The 16,328-nt window shown below is 42.7% G+C and overlaps 1 protein-coding gene and 1 pseudogene across 1 annotated transcript in view; both read right to left on the bottom strand.

Moving 5' to 3' along the window:
• The window catches only part of ARHGEF28 (Rho guanine nucleotide exchange factor 28), a 292,956-nt gene that overhangs the window by 259,808 nt on the left and 16,820 nt on the right, over positions 1–16,328 (bottom strand). The window lies entirely within an intron of this gene.
• Positions 4,470–4,917, bottom strand: LOC118642009 (annotated as a pseudogene).

The raw sequence follows: 16,328 nt of genomic DNA, 5'->3' as shown, positions 1-16,328 counted from the left end.
CATATGTGGGCATGATCAAGGAACAGCAAGGAGGCGGAATGAGTGAAAAGGAGAGGCATAAAATATGAGGACAGAGAAGAACAGAGGGCCTGGTCATATATCGCCTTGTAGGTCATCATGTGGGCTTTGTTTCCTCTTCTCAGAATGAAGAGGGGTCATTGGAAGGTTCCAAGTGACATAAATACTCACAGTGTCATTCCAGCTACTATGCTTCAGGCTGACTGAGAGGGGCCAAGGGCAGCGCAGGGAGCTTTTGGAGAAACTGCAATAATCCAGGCAAGAGATGATGGTGGGCTAGAACAGGGTGGTGGCTAGAACAGGGTGGTAGCTAGAGAGGCTGCGAGCAGTAACTGGACTCCAAACGTATTCTGAAGGTAGAGCCAATAGGATTCCTGACAAACTGAACATAGGATGGGAGAGAGAGGATGCCTCCCAAGTTTGAAGCCTGAGCTAAGGATGGAATTGCCATTAACAGAGATGGGGAGTGGTATCAGTCATGTAGAAAATGAAACCCCATCAACCATTTTGTGATAAAACTGCTCCAAACTCTTCCTTCTTCCAGTTCTGTTCCCTAGGTAGAATTTGGTCTACAGGGCTATTTCCCTTGGAAAGCATAATTATTTCCCAAAGGAAAATGAGTTTGAGTGCCCTAATGGTCAATGGAGAGGACAAGACTAAGAACTAGGCAGCCCCAGTTACCCCTGGCTCCCAGCCACAGGCCCCGCCCTGCCTGTGCCTCATGACTTGGTTTCTCAGTGTGTAAATACTGCAGCAGGGAAAAAATATTTTCCACTGCCTACACACAGGGCTTTTGGGAGGATTAATGAATTAATGTGTATAAAACACTACGAGCCACTCAAATAAACAGACAATGAAACTCTATTTCTGAGTTTTTGAGTCCAGACAGAACCATATCTCTTCTTACAAACCCCACTGAAAATTAGACTGTGAGATCAGAATTCATCCTGCGTGGGCCCAAAGATACAAAATGAGATCTTGTGTGGATGCTCGTTGTAAAGTACAATTCCATGTGAAGATACCTAGAAACAATCTCTCTTGATAAAAATGCAATATTAAAAAGGATCAAAAATCATTAAAAAGAAAAGACAATGAAAAATACTCCACTTGGGGATTAAACGTGTTGACATGTGAACTATAGTGAGGCCAAAGTCCTAGTTGTTGCTAGAAGCATGACAAGACTCCAGCAGAAGATACAAACCTCTGTCTATGAGCCATAGAATCAGGAGCCGCCCGTGAAAAGAGCTTTGTTGAAGGTGTTTTTCCTTATTTTCTAAATGCTGCCCAGCTCCACTCAAATGGGCACAATTAACATAGACGTGAATGGGCCACTGTATATATTCTGTTCATACTCCAAATAGATGGTTTTCCCTGCCTACTGTGATTTTACATCAGTATTCAAACAACCTTTCACTTTGTCCCATTCCTGGCTCAGAATGTGCCAGCGACCAGGTGAACACACAATCTGGAGGTGACATCTCTCCCCGACAAAGCAAGGATGTGCTCCAATTACTGTGAACATCAGGTTTTCACACACAGTTCCCTCAACTTTTCATTTCAGACAAAGAAACGTGAATGGTGCCTAGAAAAGTATTAGACAAAGAGTGGAAATAAGCTACAAGCTAAAAATGACCATGATGAACCTAAATCTGGACCAAAGCTTTTGATGAGTTTATCCCCACCCTGTCTCCCAAGTAGGCCAGCATAACCACCTGGCTGCGGGCACCTGAGGCAAGGGAAGTCTGACAACTTGCCCAAGGTCAGCAAGTTCTAATCCCTAATGACTCATGTAAATTCCAGAAGCTCAGTTCTGTGTTGACTGCACACTGACACTAATCTCCCAACCGGTCTCTCTCCTTTCAGCCCAGCTCTCTCCAGTCCATGGGGCCCATGACCAAAAGATTCATCTTTTTAAAACACTGCTCTGGGGTGCAGCCCCCTTCACCTACTCTAAACTCCTCAGTGGCTCCCCACTGCCTAGAAGGAAAGTCTAGTTTCTGTACCTGCCATTCAAAGCTGCTGTGCGGGAGTCCCTCTCAGTACCTCGTACAACACTTCTTTCTCCTCTAGAGCAGACGTTTATAGATCTGGTTGTCGGGCACCCTTCCTTTTTTTTCCTTTTGCACCTGGATGTCCTCCTCTGGGGAACCACCTCCCCTCCACACCCTCACCCCTGTGATAGGAAGTAGAATCCCACTGTCCTTACAGAAGCCAATAGGAATTCATCATCCCTCTCTCTGTCCCAGTGTAGTGGGGAGGAGGGGGACAGGGGTGTTACACAGTTAGGGTGTGTAAGCAGGGGTCCAACCTTAAGCAATTAATGACATGGTAGTAGTTAGTCATATTTAGGCATCAAAGTCTGCTTCTGTTATTAGCACCCAAGAACGAGGGCTGAGGCACTCCCCACTTATTTCATACAGCTCCCTTTACAAACCAACCATTCTACCCAGGGTGGCCTACTCAGTATGCCCCTCCCCGCACTCCACCCCCAATGCTGCATGTACACTTCCACCCCGTGCCACCTTGCTGGAAGCAAGCACAGGGCAGGGACACCACACCCGGTCCAGGAGCTGGGCATGCGGAGTCTTGAAGGTATGAATACAAGTTAATGAGACTAAAAGGAAAGACAGAGAGACACATTCCACCACAAGCACTGAGGACAGAGAACATGTCAAACTAGGTGCAGGATTTGAAGTTCCTTCTCTAGAGCTGTATACAAGGGGGACTAGAGACATAAGCAGAGTTCCACTCACTTGGTATCTTATGACTCGAGTCTCTATCCGAAGGTTAAAGAGGAGGGGGAGAAGAAGTACAAGAATATGTCCCCAGAGGCCTAAAAGAGATAAAAATTCTACACTTTTCCTAACTAGCTTTTTGACATTCCTCATATTTTCTCTTAATATACACACTCACCTTCATAAAATACAGTGTAATATTAAGCCAAGACACCCACTCTAGCTAAACTCATTCCAAAATAATTTAGTTTTGTATACATAAGCACCTAGAAAATCCACCCTATTGCATTCCTGAGCAAAGCAGGAAACAGAAGTAGCTGCAACGTGGCTAAGTGTCAAGATACTGGAAAGAACCAAGGCAGCCAAGAGGCATGCACACCTGGATGAGGGCTCCCGCTCCGTTACTGACCCTCTTCAAACCTGATCTGTAAAATGTAGTTACAAGACTGTTAGGGTGATAGAATCAAGTGTAGGCAAAACACTTGGTGCATATCAGCAACACCCGGTCACCATCCTTTTCTTTTCAAGAAACAGTTCCCCCAATTAAGGCCTAAGTTTCTGGAAGACATGTCCCTTGCACCCTGACACACCACTGGAAAACCAGTGGGCCAAGAGGAAGGAGATTTGGGTTCCTATGTCACTCACCCACTTGGCAGCTCCATTTTCTGGAAAAGGGGGCCAATAACCATTGCCCACTTCTGGACATGTAGGAATTCAATGACATTTGTGGAAACTTTTAAGGACATCAGATATGCAAAATAGTATTATTACCAAGTACTTGTGTACTTACAAGTGACCTTCTCAAAGAGATTTCTGACACCACCTCTGAATTTCCAGTTCAACCACTTTCCTCTGTCACTCATGAACCTACAGACTCTTTATGGCTTATTATGCCTCTTTGGAACTGTTTGGCTTACAACCGCCTTTATTGGGCCCCACACTACCTGGTTAATTGCATTTCCTTCTGCTCCCCAATATTTTCACACTGTGCCTCTTGTGGTCCACATTCAGACCCACTCCTACAATTACTTCTGGCTCTTCTGCCCAAAGCACCCCTCTCTCACCCCTCTACCTACCTAAATGGTAGATAATGAGCAAATCCTAAAACCCACCTCTACCTGATCCACTACACCTTTCATCACTCCAGCAATAAAGATTATCTCTCCTAGATTTGAACTTCTAACCAGATTTCCAATTCATATAATTTTTACTAAATTCTAACTTTTCCTTTCTTCTAGTGTTGTCTCAACTACATAATTAGCTTCTTGAGAGAAAAGATAATATCTTTTTTATGCCCACTCTCCATTCCCCAAAACTTCAGAATAGTGTAACAGAAGAGAAGCATGGACTGGAGGTTCTCAAACCTCTTTGTGCACCAAAACTTGTATCCTCAGCTCATTTCTGTTAAACCTTTCACAAGCACCTATTCTGAGATGGATGCCAATGGAACTAATATGAGTAGAGCAGATTCCCAGGTCTTACAGGCTCGAGAACAAGCAGGGCAATGACTAGGGAGCATAGGAAGCTGGGACTGGGGTGGTTGAAGCACCTGATTCCAACTCACATTGTTTTCTGTTTTGCTCTGATAGGTTCTGCCTCAGGTTTAGGTGTACAAACAGCACAGGAGGACACCAGCCCCATGCAGACAGCAGTCCAGGACTCACACCAGTCCTTCTGCCCTCACATCGCCAGGCAGAGGCCTCTACTCTGGAGCCTTCATGGGACCTGGACACCTCTAGGAACCTGAGCCACAACCAGAGCTTTAGCCACAGCTTGGGGCTTGCTTTGAGCCCTGGCCTTGCCCTTTGGCTGGCAGAGCCTGTGACTCTTGATGATGTAGGCACAAGCACATGTCCCAAGCTCGCGGTGAGTGATGTAGACAAGTTGATTGAGTGCAGCGGCCGCCCTTTGGGATCTTGAATTGGGCCTCGTTGGGCTCTACGAAGGCCTTGGTAGGCTCGGCACGTGCGCTCATGGCCTTGGCACTGTTGCTGCATCTTCTTCGGGTCCTTCCTGTTGTGCTTCCTGGCAAAGTGCATGTTCCTCAGGAACTCGGGGTCTACCCCCTTAAGAGAGCCATATCTTTGTGATCGGGGTTTCTTGTGCTGTTTCTCTGCCATTTTCAGGACTGGTTGTGTGTGGTGTGGTTCCTGGACTTGGCCATATCTGCACCACCCCTGCCTTATGGCCTCCAGGCCCCCAGTCTCCCTGTCTGCCCGTGGCTTATGCCCTGCTGCCATCCAGGAGTCGCAGATGGCTTCCAATGCCACACGACCAATACCTACTGAAGCCCCAACTCAGACTTTCAATTCACAACCATAGCACAAACATAAAATTTCTTCTTTGCTTGCAGAAATTCAGCCTAAATATAGACAAAGATGAACTCCACACACTGAAATAAGGAAAATGTTGGAAACAATTCTGAAAGTCGCACATGAAGAATAGTACAATATTAAAAGAATTTTACGCAGTCACTGAAAATAATGATTTTTCGAAGGATATGTGATGATAAAAACATTCACAGTATAAAAAGTGAAAACTAAGGATGTTTACTGCATATACTCTGTGATCTCCATTACATTACCATGGTGGCAGGTTTCCTTACACCTGACCCTGTCTGCTAGCGCTTCACACAGTGACAGCCCCGAGGACATCCTGGGCGACCTTTAACATGCCAGCTTCCCCCAAATAACACAACATAAGTAAACAATGTATGTGCTTTCAAGACAAGATCCCACCTTCTAGTGCAATGGCTCTCCCTCTAGTCCTACCAATTGAAAAGCTGAGTTGCCTCTTATCATGTTAATCATTTATTCTGCACAATAATCCATGAAGTGTTATTTTCCCCCATTTTAAAGATGAGGTGGAAAAAATGAGGATCCATGGCCACCAGCTTAAAAAAAAAAAAAAAAGTGGTCTAGCTGGGTATTAAACTCGCCTTCATCTCATTCAGGTCTCATTATCTGGACCATAATGCCAAGAGCATTTTCCTTCTCCTTCTTGGGCCCAAGCTCAGCAGACTGTCAAAGCCCCAGATTATGTGAGCAGGCCAGGGCTGAGCTTACCCCATTCAAGTGCTCATCTTGACTCTTCTAAACATATTAAACTTAACTGTCTTGAATATTTGTTTTTCAAAAGTATTTTGGTCTCCCTGAGTTGTAGCATTTCAGAGTGTCTATTAACTCCTCCATGTGCTAATTATTAAGCAACATTTTCACAGACAAGGCTTTCATTTGGGGAGCTCAGAACCCTAAGTATACAGGTAATTTCAACCTCAGGTTATGAATGGGCCAGATTCAAGGCTTGTAAGTGGGTTGTGTGCAGCTCTGAAACCACCCCACATGCCATGGGGGCCAGACATTCAGCCCACAACACCCTTTTACCTCAAACACCGACCTCTGGGTATCGCCCTAAGCACCATGTTTACCCATGTTGTTATAGGACAATCAGAGTTCCCAGGTAGAATTCCAAAAACATACTTCTACCTGCGACAACCCTGGTGGTAAGATTAGACATGTCTCCCTCCATAAGACATGAAAGCCGAGACAGCCAAATTCGTTGAGAAACAGGGCCTGTGGGAGGACTACAGAAGGGTGGAAAGGGAGGAACTCTGAGGACCCTGCATCGGTCGTCTCTGACACACACATACACACTCCCTTAACTGCAAAGGGACCCAGGGACCCACCTACAGTTCCTTCCCTGCCACCATCCTCTGTGTCGGCCCCTTCCTTCACCTGCACTCCTTAGGCAGCTGAGAAACAGATTTCTATCACAGCTTCTCATTACCCTATTATTCCTCAAGCAAGCACACATTCCCTTCTTATATTTTCCAGGCACTTTTTCTATTGGTAACAAATAGAAACACATAATAGAAATAACAAACAAAGGTTGGTTACAAAGTTCTAAAAGGTAGTACTAAAACACTGTAACTAAATAAAATTCATTTGGAATCAGAAGAAGTAGTTCAAGTGCCCTATTCTCCCTTATTTTATTCACTAAAAGCATGCCCTCTGGCAAGTAATTTCAAGTCTCTGAGCTCCAGTTTCCTGGTCAATAAAACAAGAGGACTGAACTGCTGTGTGGCTACAGCTCCTCAATCATAGAGGTTTACAATGAAAACTCACCCAATACTCAGAATGTGAGTCTCATATTTCTGGCTCCTCCTTGCTCTACCAACAAATCATCCTTGTTCCAAAAACCTCATCCAAACCCCCTCAACTCTTTCTATTGTAGATCAGGTGTTCCTGGGCCCCTCTCACCCCATCCTCTCTGCTCCAACCCCACCACCACCAAAAACATATCAAATAGAACAGAAGCCAAATACGTGATATTTAGGAGGGAGGACCATATAATTGTTAAAGGCCCATGATTTACATTCAGATATGGGTGTCAACCTAGTTTAGCAATTTATAAGCTTCTGACTCGAGGCAAGTCGCTTAGTCTAAGCCTGCTTCCTCACCTATAAAATGAAGGTCATAATAATGCTATTTCATAAGGTTGGTAAAAGGATAAATGAGTAACACACAGAGCCCTGAGCAAGAGCCTGGCACATGCACGCACTGTAATGTCATTATCGTGATGGCAGCAGAGATTACTGCTGCTACAAATGTTATTTTCCTGAAGGATGCCCCTGCCTGACTGAAATGAGATTCTCCCCCCCAAAGAATGACCAGCCTAGAATACTCATCCCGAGCCACTCCTAGGATAGGGAGGAGAGGCAGGGAGCACGGGGCTGAGAGAGGGGCTAATGGGCGCGGAATGTTCTTAATGAAAAGCGGAGAGACACAGTCCTGTGCACTGACCCCTCCTCTCACTGCCTTCCATCCTCAAGGGAGAAGAGCCATGCCGGCCACAGGGCCGGCCCAGGAAAGACGTTCCTGCAGCCACTGACTGAGAGATGCCGGACAGGCTGGTCTGAGAGGAGCAGCCAGTGACATCTAGAATTTAACTTGTTTATGGAACATTCAGTCCACCATCTCATTTAGTGAGAAGCTGCATTCGTGTTTCATTCGATTCTAGGAAGCATTAATAAGTTTCGCTCACTTGTTGACTTTTTCACATGAAAATATTATCCTCGGCCTCTGTCTTCTAGCAGCAAATATTATTTATAATATTTCCTGGAAATGGCATATTTCCCCAAGCACTGAACAGGAACTCCCAATGCACGGAGTGTCACGGCAACAGCTCCATCCTTCCCTCTCGGTGCCGAGGCACCCTTGATGGAAGATTCCCTGTTTCAAGGAAAATGAATTTTCTGGACAGTGGACATATTTTCTAAATCATCATTCGTAGAAGCAGAGAACCTGTCATTATATCAGCATGTGGATACGAACCAAAAGCATCTCTTTTTTTCTTCATCTTCTTTTTTATTGATATCAGAGAGAGAGAAGAAGGGAGAGGGAGAGAGAGATAGAAACATTGATGAGAGAGAGAACATCAATTGGCCACCTCCTGCATGCCCCCCACTGGAGATCAGGCCCACAACCTGGGCATGTGCCCTGACCAGGAATCAAACCAGTGACCTCTTGGTGCAGGGGTTGATGCTCAACCACTGAGCAACACCGGCCGGGCCCAAATGCATCTCTTGATGTGAATTCACAGCAAACTTATCCCCCAAGAAAAACGAAGTAAATTCATCCCAAGAGCAATATAACTTGAGATGCACAAGAAAGAGGGTTATTCATATTGGTGAGGAAAATCATAGGCATTCGTCTAGAAAAAATGAAAACAATTGAGGAGTTAAATGAAAAATGAAACTCCCATTCACTTTATTCACTTACTTAACAGATCAGGTAATGACAAGTTGCCAAATACTAGACTCAGATCTGGAGAAAGGAAAACTCATCTTTCACCCTTAAAATGCTCAATCCAATGGCAACGACAGACTAAACAGATAATTATACGCACACCATGCCATGGGTAATACCAAGCACTAGCATCAAATTAGAATAGGGGAGCAGAGACTGACTACTAGCTGACCCCAGATATCCATTCTCCCCTTCATTTTAGTGGTAGGGGTGGTAGCCATTCGCTGCCTGTGGCCACCGAACACTTGAAATGTGGCTAGTCCTACATGCTGAAACAATAACATTTTAGATATACTAGGTTGGTTATATAGACTAGGTTATTTTCACCTGTTCCTTTTATTTTTTTTTAACATGGTTATGAAATTTTTAAATTACACATGTGGCTCACATTATATTAGTGCTGAGCTAAGGACTATTACCCAGCCTCCTCTGAAATTAGGGGTGGGCATATGATGAACTTTTGGCTAAGGCGATGTGGACAGAAGCAATGCACACAATGTCTGATTCTCCATGATTTATTTTCCTGTTCTTACCGGCTGGACGCAGATGAGTGGCGGTGAGCCAGCTGCGATTATGCCAATAAAGATGATGCCCTATGGAACATGGTCCTTAGATGACCTCAGAACGAGCCGCCCTACTCTCCAGCTTAGACTTTTACATAAGAGAAATTCTTGTCTTATTTAATCATTTGTTTAAGTCTCTTTGAAGTACCTCAACTATATTCTCACTAACACAGAAAGGCAATAAGACATCTCCTAAAGGAGATCATACCTTTAAAGATCTCCTAAAGAGCAGGAGTTTGCCAGGTGAGAGTGGTGTATTAGTCATAAAGACCAAGAGCCAAAACGGAGGGTGTTTGGGGCAAAGGAGACAAGAGAGCCAAGACAAGGAGGCGGGGGTCTGCAGGGTGTGCTCGGTGAGTTCTCACACAGGAGCACACACTTGGAGATAGGCAACACCAACTGGTGAAGAGACACAGGCCAGTCAAATGCTGCACCGTCTTGAATGAGGGGTTGAGAACCTTGAACTTTTTTCATGTAGGAATGAGGAGCTACTGAATATCCTATCCAAGGAGGAATCAATTCCGTTTTCTCATGCATCACTTTGGTGTCAACACAGAAAACAGATTTTCAGGAGGCCAAATCAAAGGGAGGGAACAGTCACACTCCAGACAAGGTATGATCAGAGTCAGACCTGCAGCAAAGCAGTGTGGAGATGATGTGATACATTTAAGGCCTATTCAGAAGGTAGAGTCACCCCTAGGGAATAAAGAAGAGGGAGAAGTAAAACCAGACTCTCTGTCCTTGAGCTTAGAGGAGGATGCCAGCAACTAGGCAGGAGGAGGCATTTTGAGTGAGGTAAGGAACTGACAGGCTCAGTTTCAAACACACTGAGTCTGAGATGCCGGGGTTCATGCCAGTCATGTCATTAAGCTGCCCCTTGCCCAATGCTTAAATATGGTACCAGGAAAAGGATGCAGATTCCAGGTGAGCATGTATGTACCCAGTGTCCACAGTCACCGATGACCCAAACGGGACAGTAAGTGCTAGGAGGATGGAGGAGGGAAAAGGAAGAGAGGGGAAAATAAATCAAAATCATAGGAATGTAAGATACTGCTGAGACGCTCCAGGCTCTTCTCAGAAAAATAAGCAAGGAAACACAAATGCACACGTTTTTTAGGGGAAAATGGAGAACAAAAAGGAGTTAAAGCTATTATAAGGATTCAAGGCCAAACTTTTGTTCAAAATGACTCTTACTTAACCTCTACATTAAGTTGTAATTGGTAATAATAGCAAATCCAAGTGACTTAGGATCCTTCATGTTCTGTAGTACATTACCATGTTTTCTGAGGAAGGATCACACAAAGATATTACAATTACCATTTTAAGTTTTGTTCAAAATTAAAATTAGTCAAAATGAGATTAAGAGGTCAGTGCTCGAATCCATTGGAATATGCCATTTTTGCAGAAGTTGCATGTTTATTTTGCCAATTTTTTAGGAAACAACCTGAGAACCAATTCCATCACTCTGAATTTTGAAAAATTCCAGTGATTGGGAACCCTAATAACCTAGTTATGTAAATACCTTTTTAAAAACAACATGAGACTGAACAAGTTGCTTAACATCTCTGAGCTACAGTTTCCTCACCTTTATAATGAAATCTGACCCACCTTCCTACCTACCAGAATTGTCGAGGATTAAATGAGATGTTAAATAGGAGTCCTCTGTAAACTGCAAAAGGATAAACAAGTTTTCTCATACAGAAGGGACTCTGCTAGAGTACTAAAATCTTACTTGGATGAAGCAGCAAGTTCATGAATAGAGATACAGCAATAGCAATAATTAACCATGACTTTCATAAAAAGTTTTCTAGGCAAAAAATGTATACCAGTGGAATTTAATACAGATTCATAGATTCGATATGCCAAACATTCTAATTTCAGTGGTGTCAGTGCCCAGGAAATTGTACTTCGAACCCCCACCCCACCAAGTAGTTCTAATGACCAGCTAGATTTGGGATGCTAAGCTAGAAAACGGTCCCAGATCACAGACCCTTTCGCATACACTGTAACTCAGCTGGCTGGAATCTGGCTGTCAGTCTATCCATTCATGCAGTATTTATTGAGAGCCTCCAGTTTGCACTAGACACCAGGCTAGGTGCTAGGAGCCTGTGCTCTCATGAGGGGATCACAGACAACACAGGTACCAGTAGTGACAACATGTAGCAGAAAGTGCCAGGATAGGATAGATGTGGGTCCTTACAGAACACACAGGACAATGGGAACAACCCAGACTCTAGGAAAAATAGGAGTTGCCCAAGTTTTTTAGAGAACAGGGGAGTAGAGAGAAAAGAATGGTGAGCAGAGTGGAAAGGGCAAAGGCAGAAAAGCAAGGCGTGTCTGGGGAGCTCCAGGAGCTCTGCTGGGCAGGAGGGAAGGGTCAGAGAGGGCTACAGGAGCCAGGCCATCAAAGGTCATGAGGACTAGTGAAGGATTCTAAGCAGAAACCCGACATGCTCAGGTTTGTATTTTAGAACTTCACTCTGAGAGCAGAGTGGAGGATGCACAGTGTGAGTAAAGGGAGGCAGGAGGATGCAGACAGGTGGGGGGAACCTGCACACAGGGTCTGCAGTCAGGAAGCCACTACAGTAACCCAGAGAAATGGGAAAACCTGAGCCATAGGGAGCATAGCACAGACCACAGGAAGAATTCCACAAAAGGTCACTCAGGACCTGCTGGTTTAAATGCTTCTCTATAACCCAGATTCTCACTAATTTTGCAGATAACGCATGATGGGAAGTTACCAGAGCAGCATTTGGAGTGACCCTGGCAGTGACATACCTAGTATATTTCATACCCAAAGCAGGTCATTTAATACCCCCCCTTCTATACAACAAAATGTTCAGTAATAATTTTTATATGCACAATAATGACTCAAAAAATGCAGTGAAAAATGTAATATAGAAAATAAATTAAATGAATAAAAATTGCAGTACATTTAAAAATGCAGTGAAAATCTTATTTTACGCAACTACACATATATGATCATACCGACAAAAAATAATAGCAAACAAAAATTAAACTCTTAAATGTTTTCAAAAGACACAACGGAGGCAACTAAGTTGTGCAGTCATGTAACTTTATTCCTTCATCTTTTAGTTCCAAGGCCACTTAAAATTTCAATTTGAAAGATATTATTTAAATTCAATAAAATATTTCAAATATACATTTTTCACTTATGAAACAAAAATATGAACACTCACAGCTCTTAATCTGTTTCACTGCTTTATATTTTAAACACAAAAACTCCAGGTATCACACAGAATGGCACAATTAAAGTAAATTAAATTAAATCCAAGTTTTGTTTCTTGGTTTTTACCAACATGCTGCTATCATTGCTGACTTCATATCTACTGTTTAAATGTACTGTTAAGTAGTACTACAGAGACTGGACACACAAACTGGGCCTGAAGCAAGCTTGAACAATGACAAATCTTTGTGAATTTACTCTCACAACAAACTTGTGCAGCACATGTTGGGGACCAACTATAAAACTGGAAGTTGTGCCCTGGTCAGGTGGTTCAGTTGGTTGGAGTGTGATCACGTAACAGAAGGTTGTGGGTTCAATTCCTGATAAGGGAACATACCTGGGTTGTAGGTTCAATTCCCGGTCAGGGCAGGTACAGGAGGTAGCTGATCAATGTTTCTCTCTCTCTCTCGCTCTCGCTCTCTCTCTCTCTTTCTCCTTCCCTCTAAAATCAGTAAGCATACACTCAGTGAGGATAAAACTAATAAAAATAAATAAATAAATAAATAAATAAATAAATAAATAAATAAATAAATAAATATAAATAAAACTGGGAGTCGCATTAATTAAATTCCATGTTGAACACAATGTTTATTGAAGGGCAAGTCATTAAAATGCACTAATTTGAAGCTTACATAGATATTAACATACAACAATGACTGCTCCAGTGATTTAGAACTTATACCAATAGAAGAATATTTTTTGGGCAGAAGTAACACTAACAGATTTTGTTTAGAATTTCTAGTGCATGGTGAGAGTAAGACCAGACTAACTAAAATAGATTTTAAGTGTTTTTCTGCAGAAAATGCACCCGCTGTTGTCTGCACCCTGGCCAGGCCCGGGGAGTGGAGGAGGGAGGGGCATGGCCCCTGCCCACCCCTGGGATGCCACTGGAAACTAAGAAGGCCCAAGAGACAGAATCAAGGTCAATAAAGAATAAGTGCAGAGTGGGAGGGACAGAACAAAAGCAAACAGAAAATTCTTGGGAGTGACTAAATGAGAAGTCACCTTCAAGTTTAAAATACAACACATTTAAAATGCAAACAGGCTGCTGGGAACAGAGCCCAGGCATTGAGAGGTCAGGTTCTGGGTCCGGAGTACTGTGCCTAGTCTGAAGATTTTTCTCTAAGAAATAGCCATGAACTCGAAGGGCACTCTGGACCAACAAGATAGCATATTAGACTCTATGAAAAAAGATTTTTTTAATTTATATTTTCATCCTGGAAAGATTTAGGATGACAAGCTATGTATACCAGGTCCTCAAACACAAGTACCTGTGACAAGTGTAAAAGACAAGGCACTTAGTTTCACTATAAAGTCAAATAGGGAAATGTAGAGGCCGTGAACACTTTTCAGATCAGTTTATTAGAGCATAAGCTCTTCTGGTGTCTTTTACATGTGAACAAGCTGGATTTTCCCCTCTAAGCCTTCTGAGTGACACCAGGGGAAAGTGAAGAGAGAAAGAAGTTCTACAGACCAGGGATCAATAAACTGCTGGACCTAGAGCAGGTTGTTTAACCTCTCATATCTCCTTAGCTTCCTCATCTATAAAACAGAGATGATGAAGTGGTTGTAAAAATCAAAAATAACAAGCATAGAGCCGAACAAAGGGAAAGCAATTGACAAATGGTTATCATCTTCATTATTATCAAACTCCAGAACCCCAAACCAAATTATACAAACAGGTCTTTCTATAGCTGAGGAAAATTCCCAGATAGTCCCTGTAATAGGGTCATCAAATGCTACAGAGTCTGCTTAGATAGTTGGATAAACCTGGTAAGCTTCATTTTTTCCAACGGCAAAAGGACATTTACACAGTGGCTCTATCTACTGTGACCTATGGCAATCATGTGCTAATTAAACAAAGTCCCCGTCTTCTGCAGTAGGAATGCTGTGTGCCCTCCCTCCAGAAGACCCAGAAGTGAGATTTTTTTTTCAGTGTTAAAGAGCCAGGTCCTTCCCAAAGAGGAACCACAACTCAAGACTCCAGGACAGTTGATGCATACTTAACCCAAAATATTTCTAGTATGAAGAATCAACTAATAAGATATTGTATTACTGTCATAATTGAACATGAACCCAAATCCAGATGGAATAAGCAAAAACAGTTCTTTACCCTGCCATCACCTCTGGACCAACCAGTCCAAGAGAGGAAGGTCTTTTTGTCACTGGCTTTGAAGAAACTTTATTTCTCAATGAAAGAGTGAGACAAATATTTACAAACTGTTTAAATGTATATATCCCCAATATGAAAAAAGTACTCACAAAACCTCTTTGGGTGGTTTTTCCCGAAAGGGGCATTCGAGGTCTAATAAAAATGCCTCACTCATGCTCTTTTTCGAGTGTCTTTATTCTCCAACTAAACAACAGAAGGAAAGGAAAACAGTGGGTTTTTTGAGGTATTTTGTTTGTGTTTTATTTTTTGCAACCTCTAGTTCAGAACCAAAATTCCTCCCAGAACATGGCCACTCATCAGCCTTTGCTTACACAACGGGCCCAAGACTTTCCTCCCCTTGCGAATTGGCTCCACATTATTAAATGCAGAAGTGCTAAATTAACACCCAAGCCGTAGGAGCTGGCGTGGCACCGCCTGGTCGCATCCACGGGTTCCCATGTGTATGTTTGCAGCAATAATAAAGTAAAGCTATAAATAACTTCTCATGAGGGAGCCATAATTTGTTTGGCTTTGGTTTTATATAGATGTAATATAAGCTTATATATCATTTACACTTTTCAAAGTATTTCCCTCTATAACTGCATTTGATTGGCAAATCACCATTTTATCTAGAGGGCTGGAATCATCCCCATTTCGTAGATGAGGAAACCAGAGGTGGAAAACACTCATCTAAAGTTAAATAGGTTTGCATCCCATCTCAAGTTTTATTTTAAGACTCTAAGTGAGAACAACTGCACTTTGCAAATGTGACCAGTCAACAAATCTTTAACTAGCTAATTTTGGTTAATGTTAGTAACACAGAAGAAAGGGCTGCTTAAACAGAGCACGTGACCATTTGACCTCTGCTAGCTGAAATTTTCTTTGGCACTATGAACATCAAAGCCCTGCCAAACTAATCGATAGTTAAAGGGCATTCTGATGCAAGGCACATAAAATGTACTCAATGAGGCTGTTTAACTTTCTTAGGGCTTTTTATATTGTCCATGCAACTATTTATATATTGCTTATAGCATCCCAGAAGGTGACAGATGATGAAACTGAGAACTGGGGTAGGAGTATCACTTATTGGGCTCGGGGCTAGGTACCTTCCTGATCCCTGTGGCAGAGCGCAGAGAAGAATTCTAGAAAGAGAGCTGGGATGAGAGGCAAGAGCCCAGGTCGGGAGTGCCCACCCTCCTGTCACTGTGTTTTGTAGCTCTAGTGTCCTAGACTTGCCATTTTCAAAAGCACTAGCTATTTCCTATATGTGCAAGTCACCTTAACCATATTATGGTTTTGACATTGGCCCCACTAATAAGATACAATATAAAAATGGAACATTGACTTTATTGTAAACATTTATTAAACAATTGATTGGCTTGCCAATAAATGGTATTATTTTCCCACACAATTTGTTATTCCTAAATAGAAAAAGAAAGAGCACAAATGTGAAAAAACAATGTAGAAAGCTAGTTTCCTAAGCATAATTGGAAATGTATACTGATGTGCATAGAAGGACTGCCTATAACTGTGTAAGTGTGGACCCCTACAAGCATGCCTTCTTAAAAGTCCATTTGTAGTCTTCAGTTTTACATGGGATACACTGCGAAGTTATGTGCCTTTAAATGTCCAGTGATGTCAACCTCACTGTCTGTACTGTGTAGCCCCACATTACAAGAAAGGGAAGACTTCTGGTGGAAGAAACCTAAACCACTGTCATTTTTATTTAAAGGAAATCACCTACTGCATACTTGTACTTAAAACACAATAATTCTAAATTCAATAAAGAAAAATAGGGAATATGAA

Source organism: Molossus molossus, unplaced genomic scaffold (assembly GCF_014108415.1).
Source record: "Molossus molossus isolate mMolMol1 unplaced genomic scaffold, mMolMol1.p scaffold_m16_p_3, whole genome shotgun sequence".
Taxonomy (NCBI): domain Eukaryota; kingdom Metazoa; phylum Chordata; class Mammalia; order Chiroptera; family Molossidae; genus Molossus; species Molossus molossus.
The sequence above is the reverse complement of the archived record's forward strand: the minus strand, read 5'-3'. Positions and strand labels throughout refer to the sequence as shown.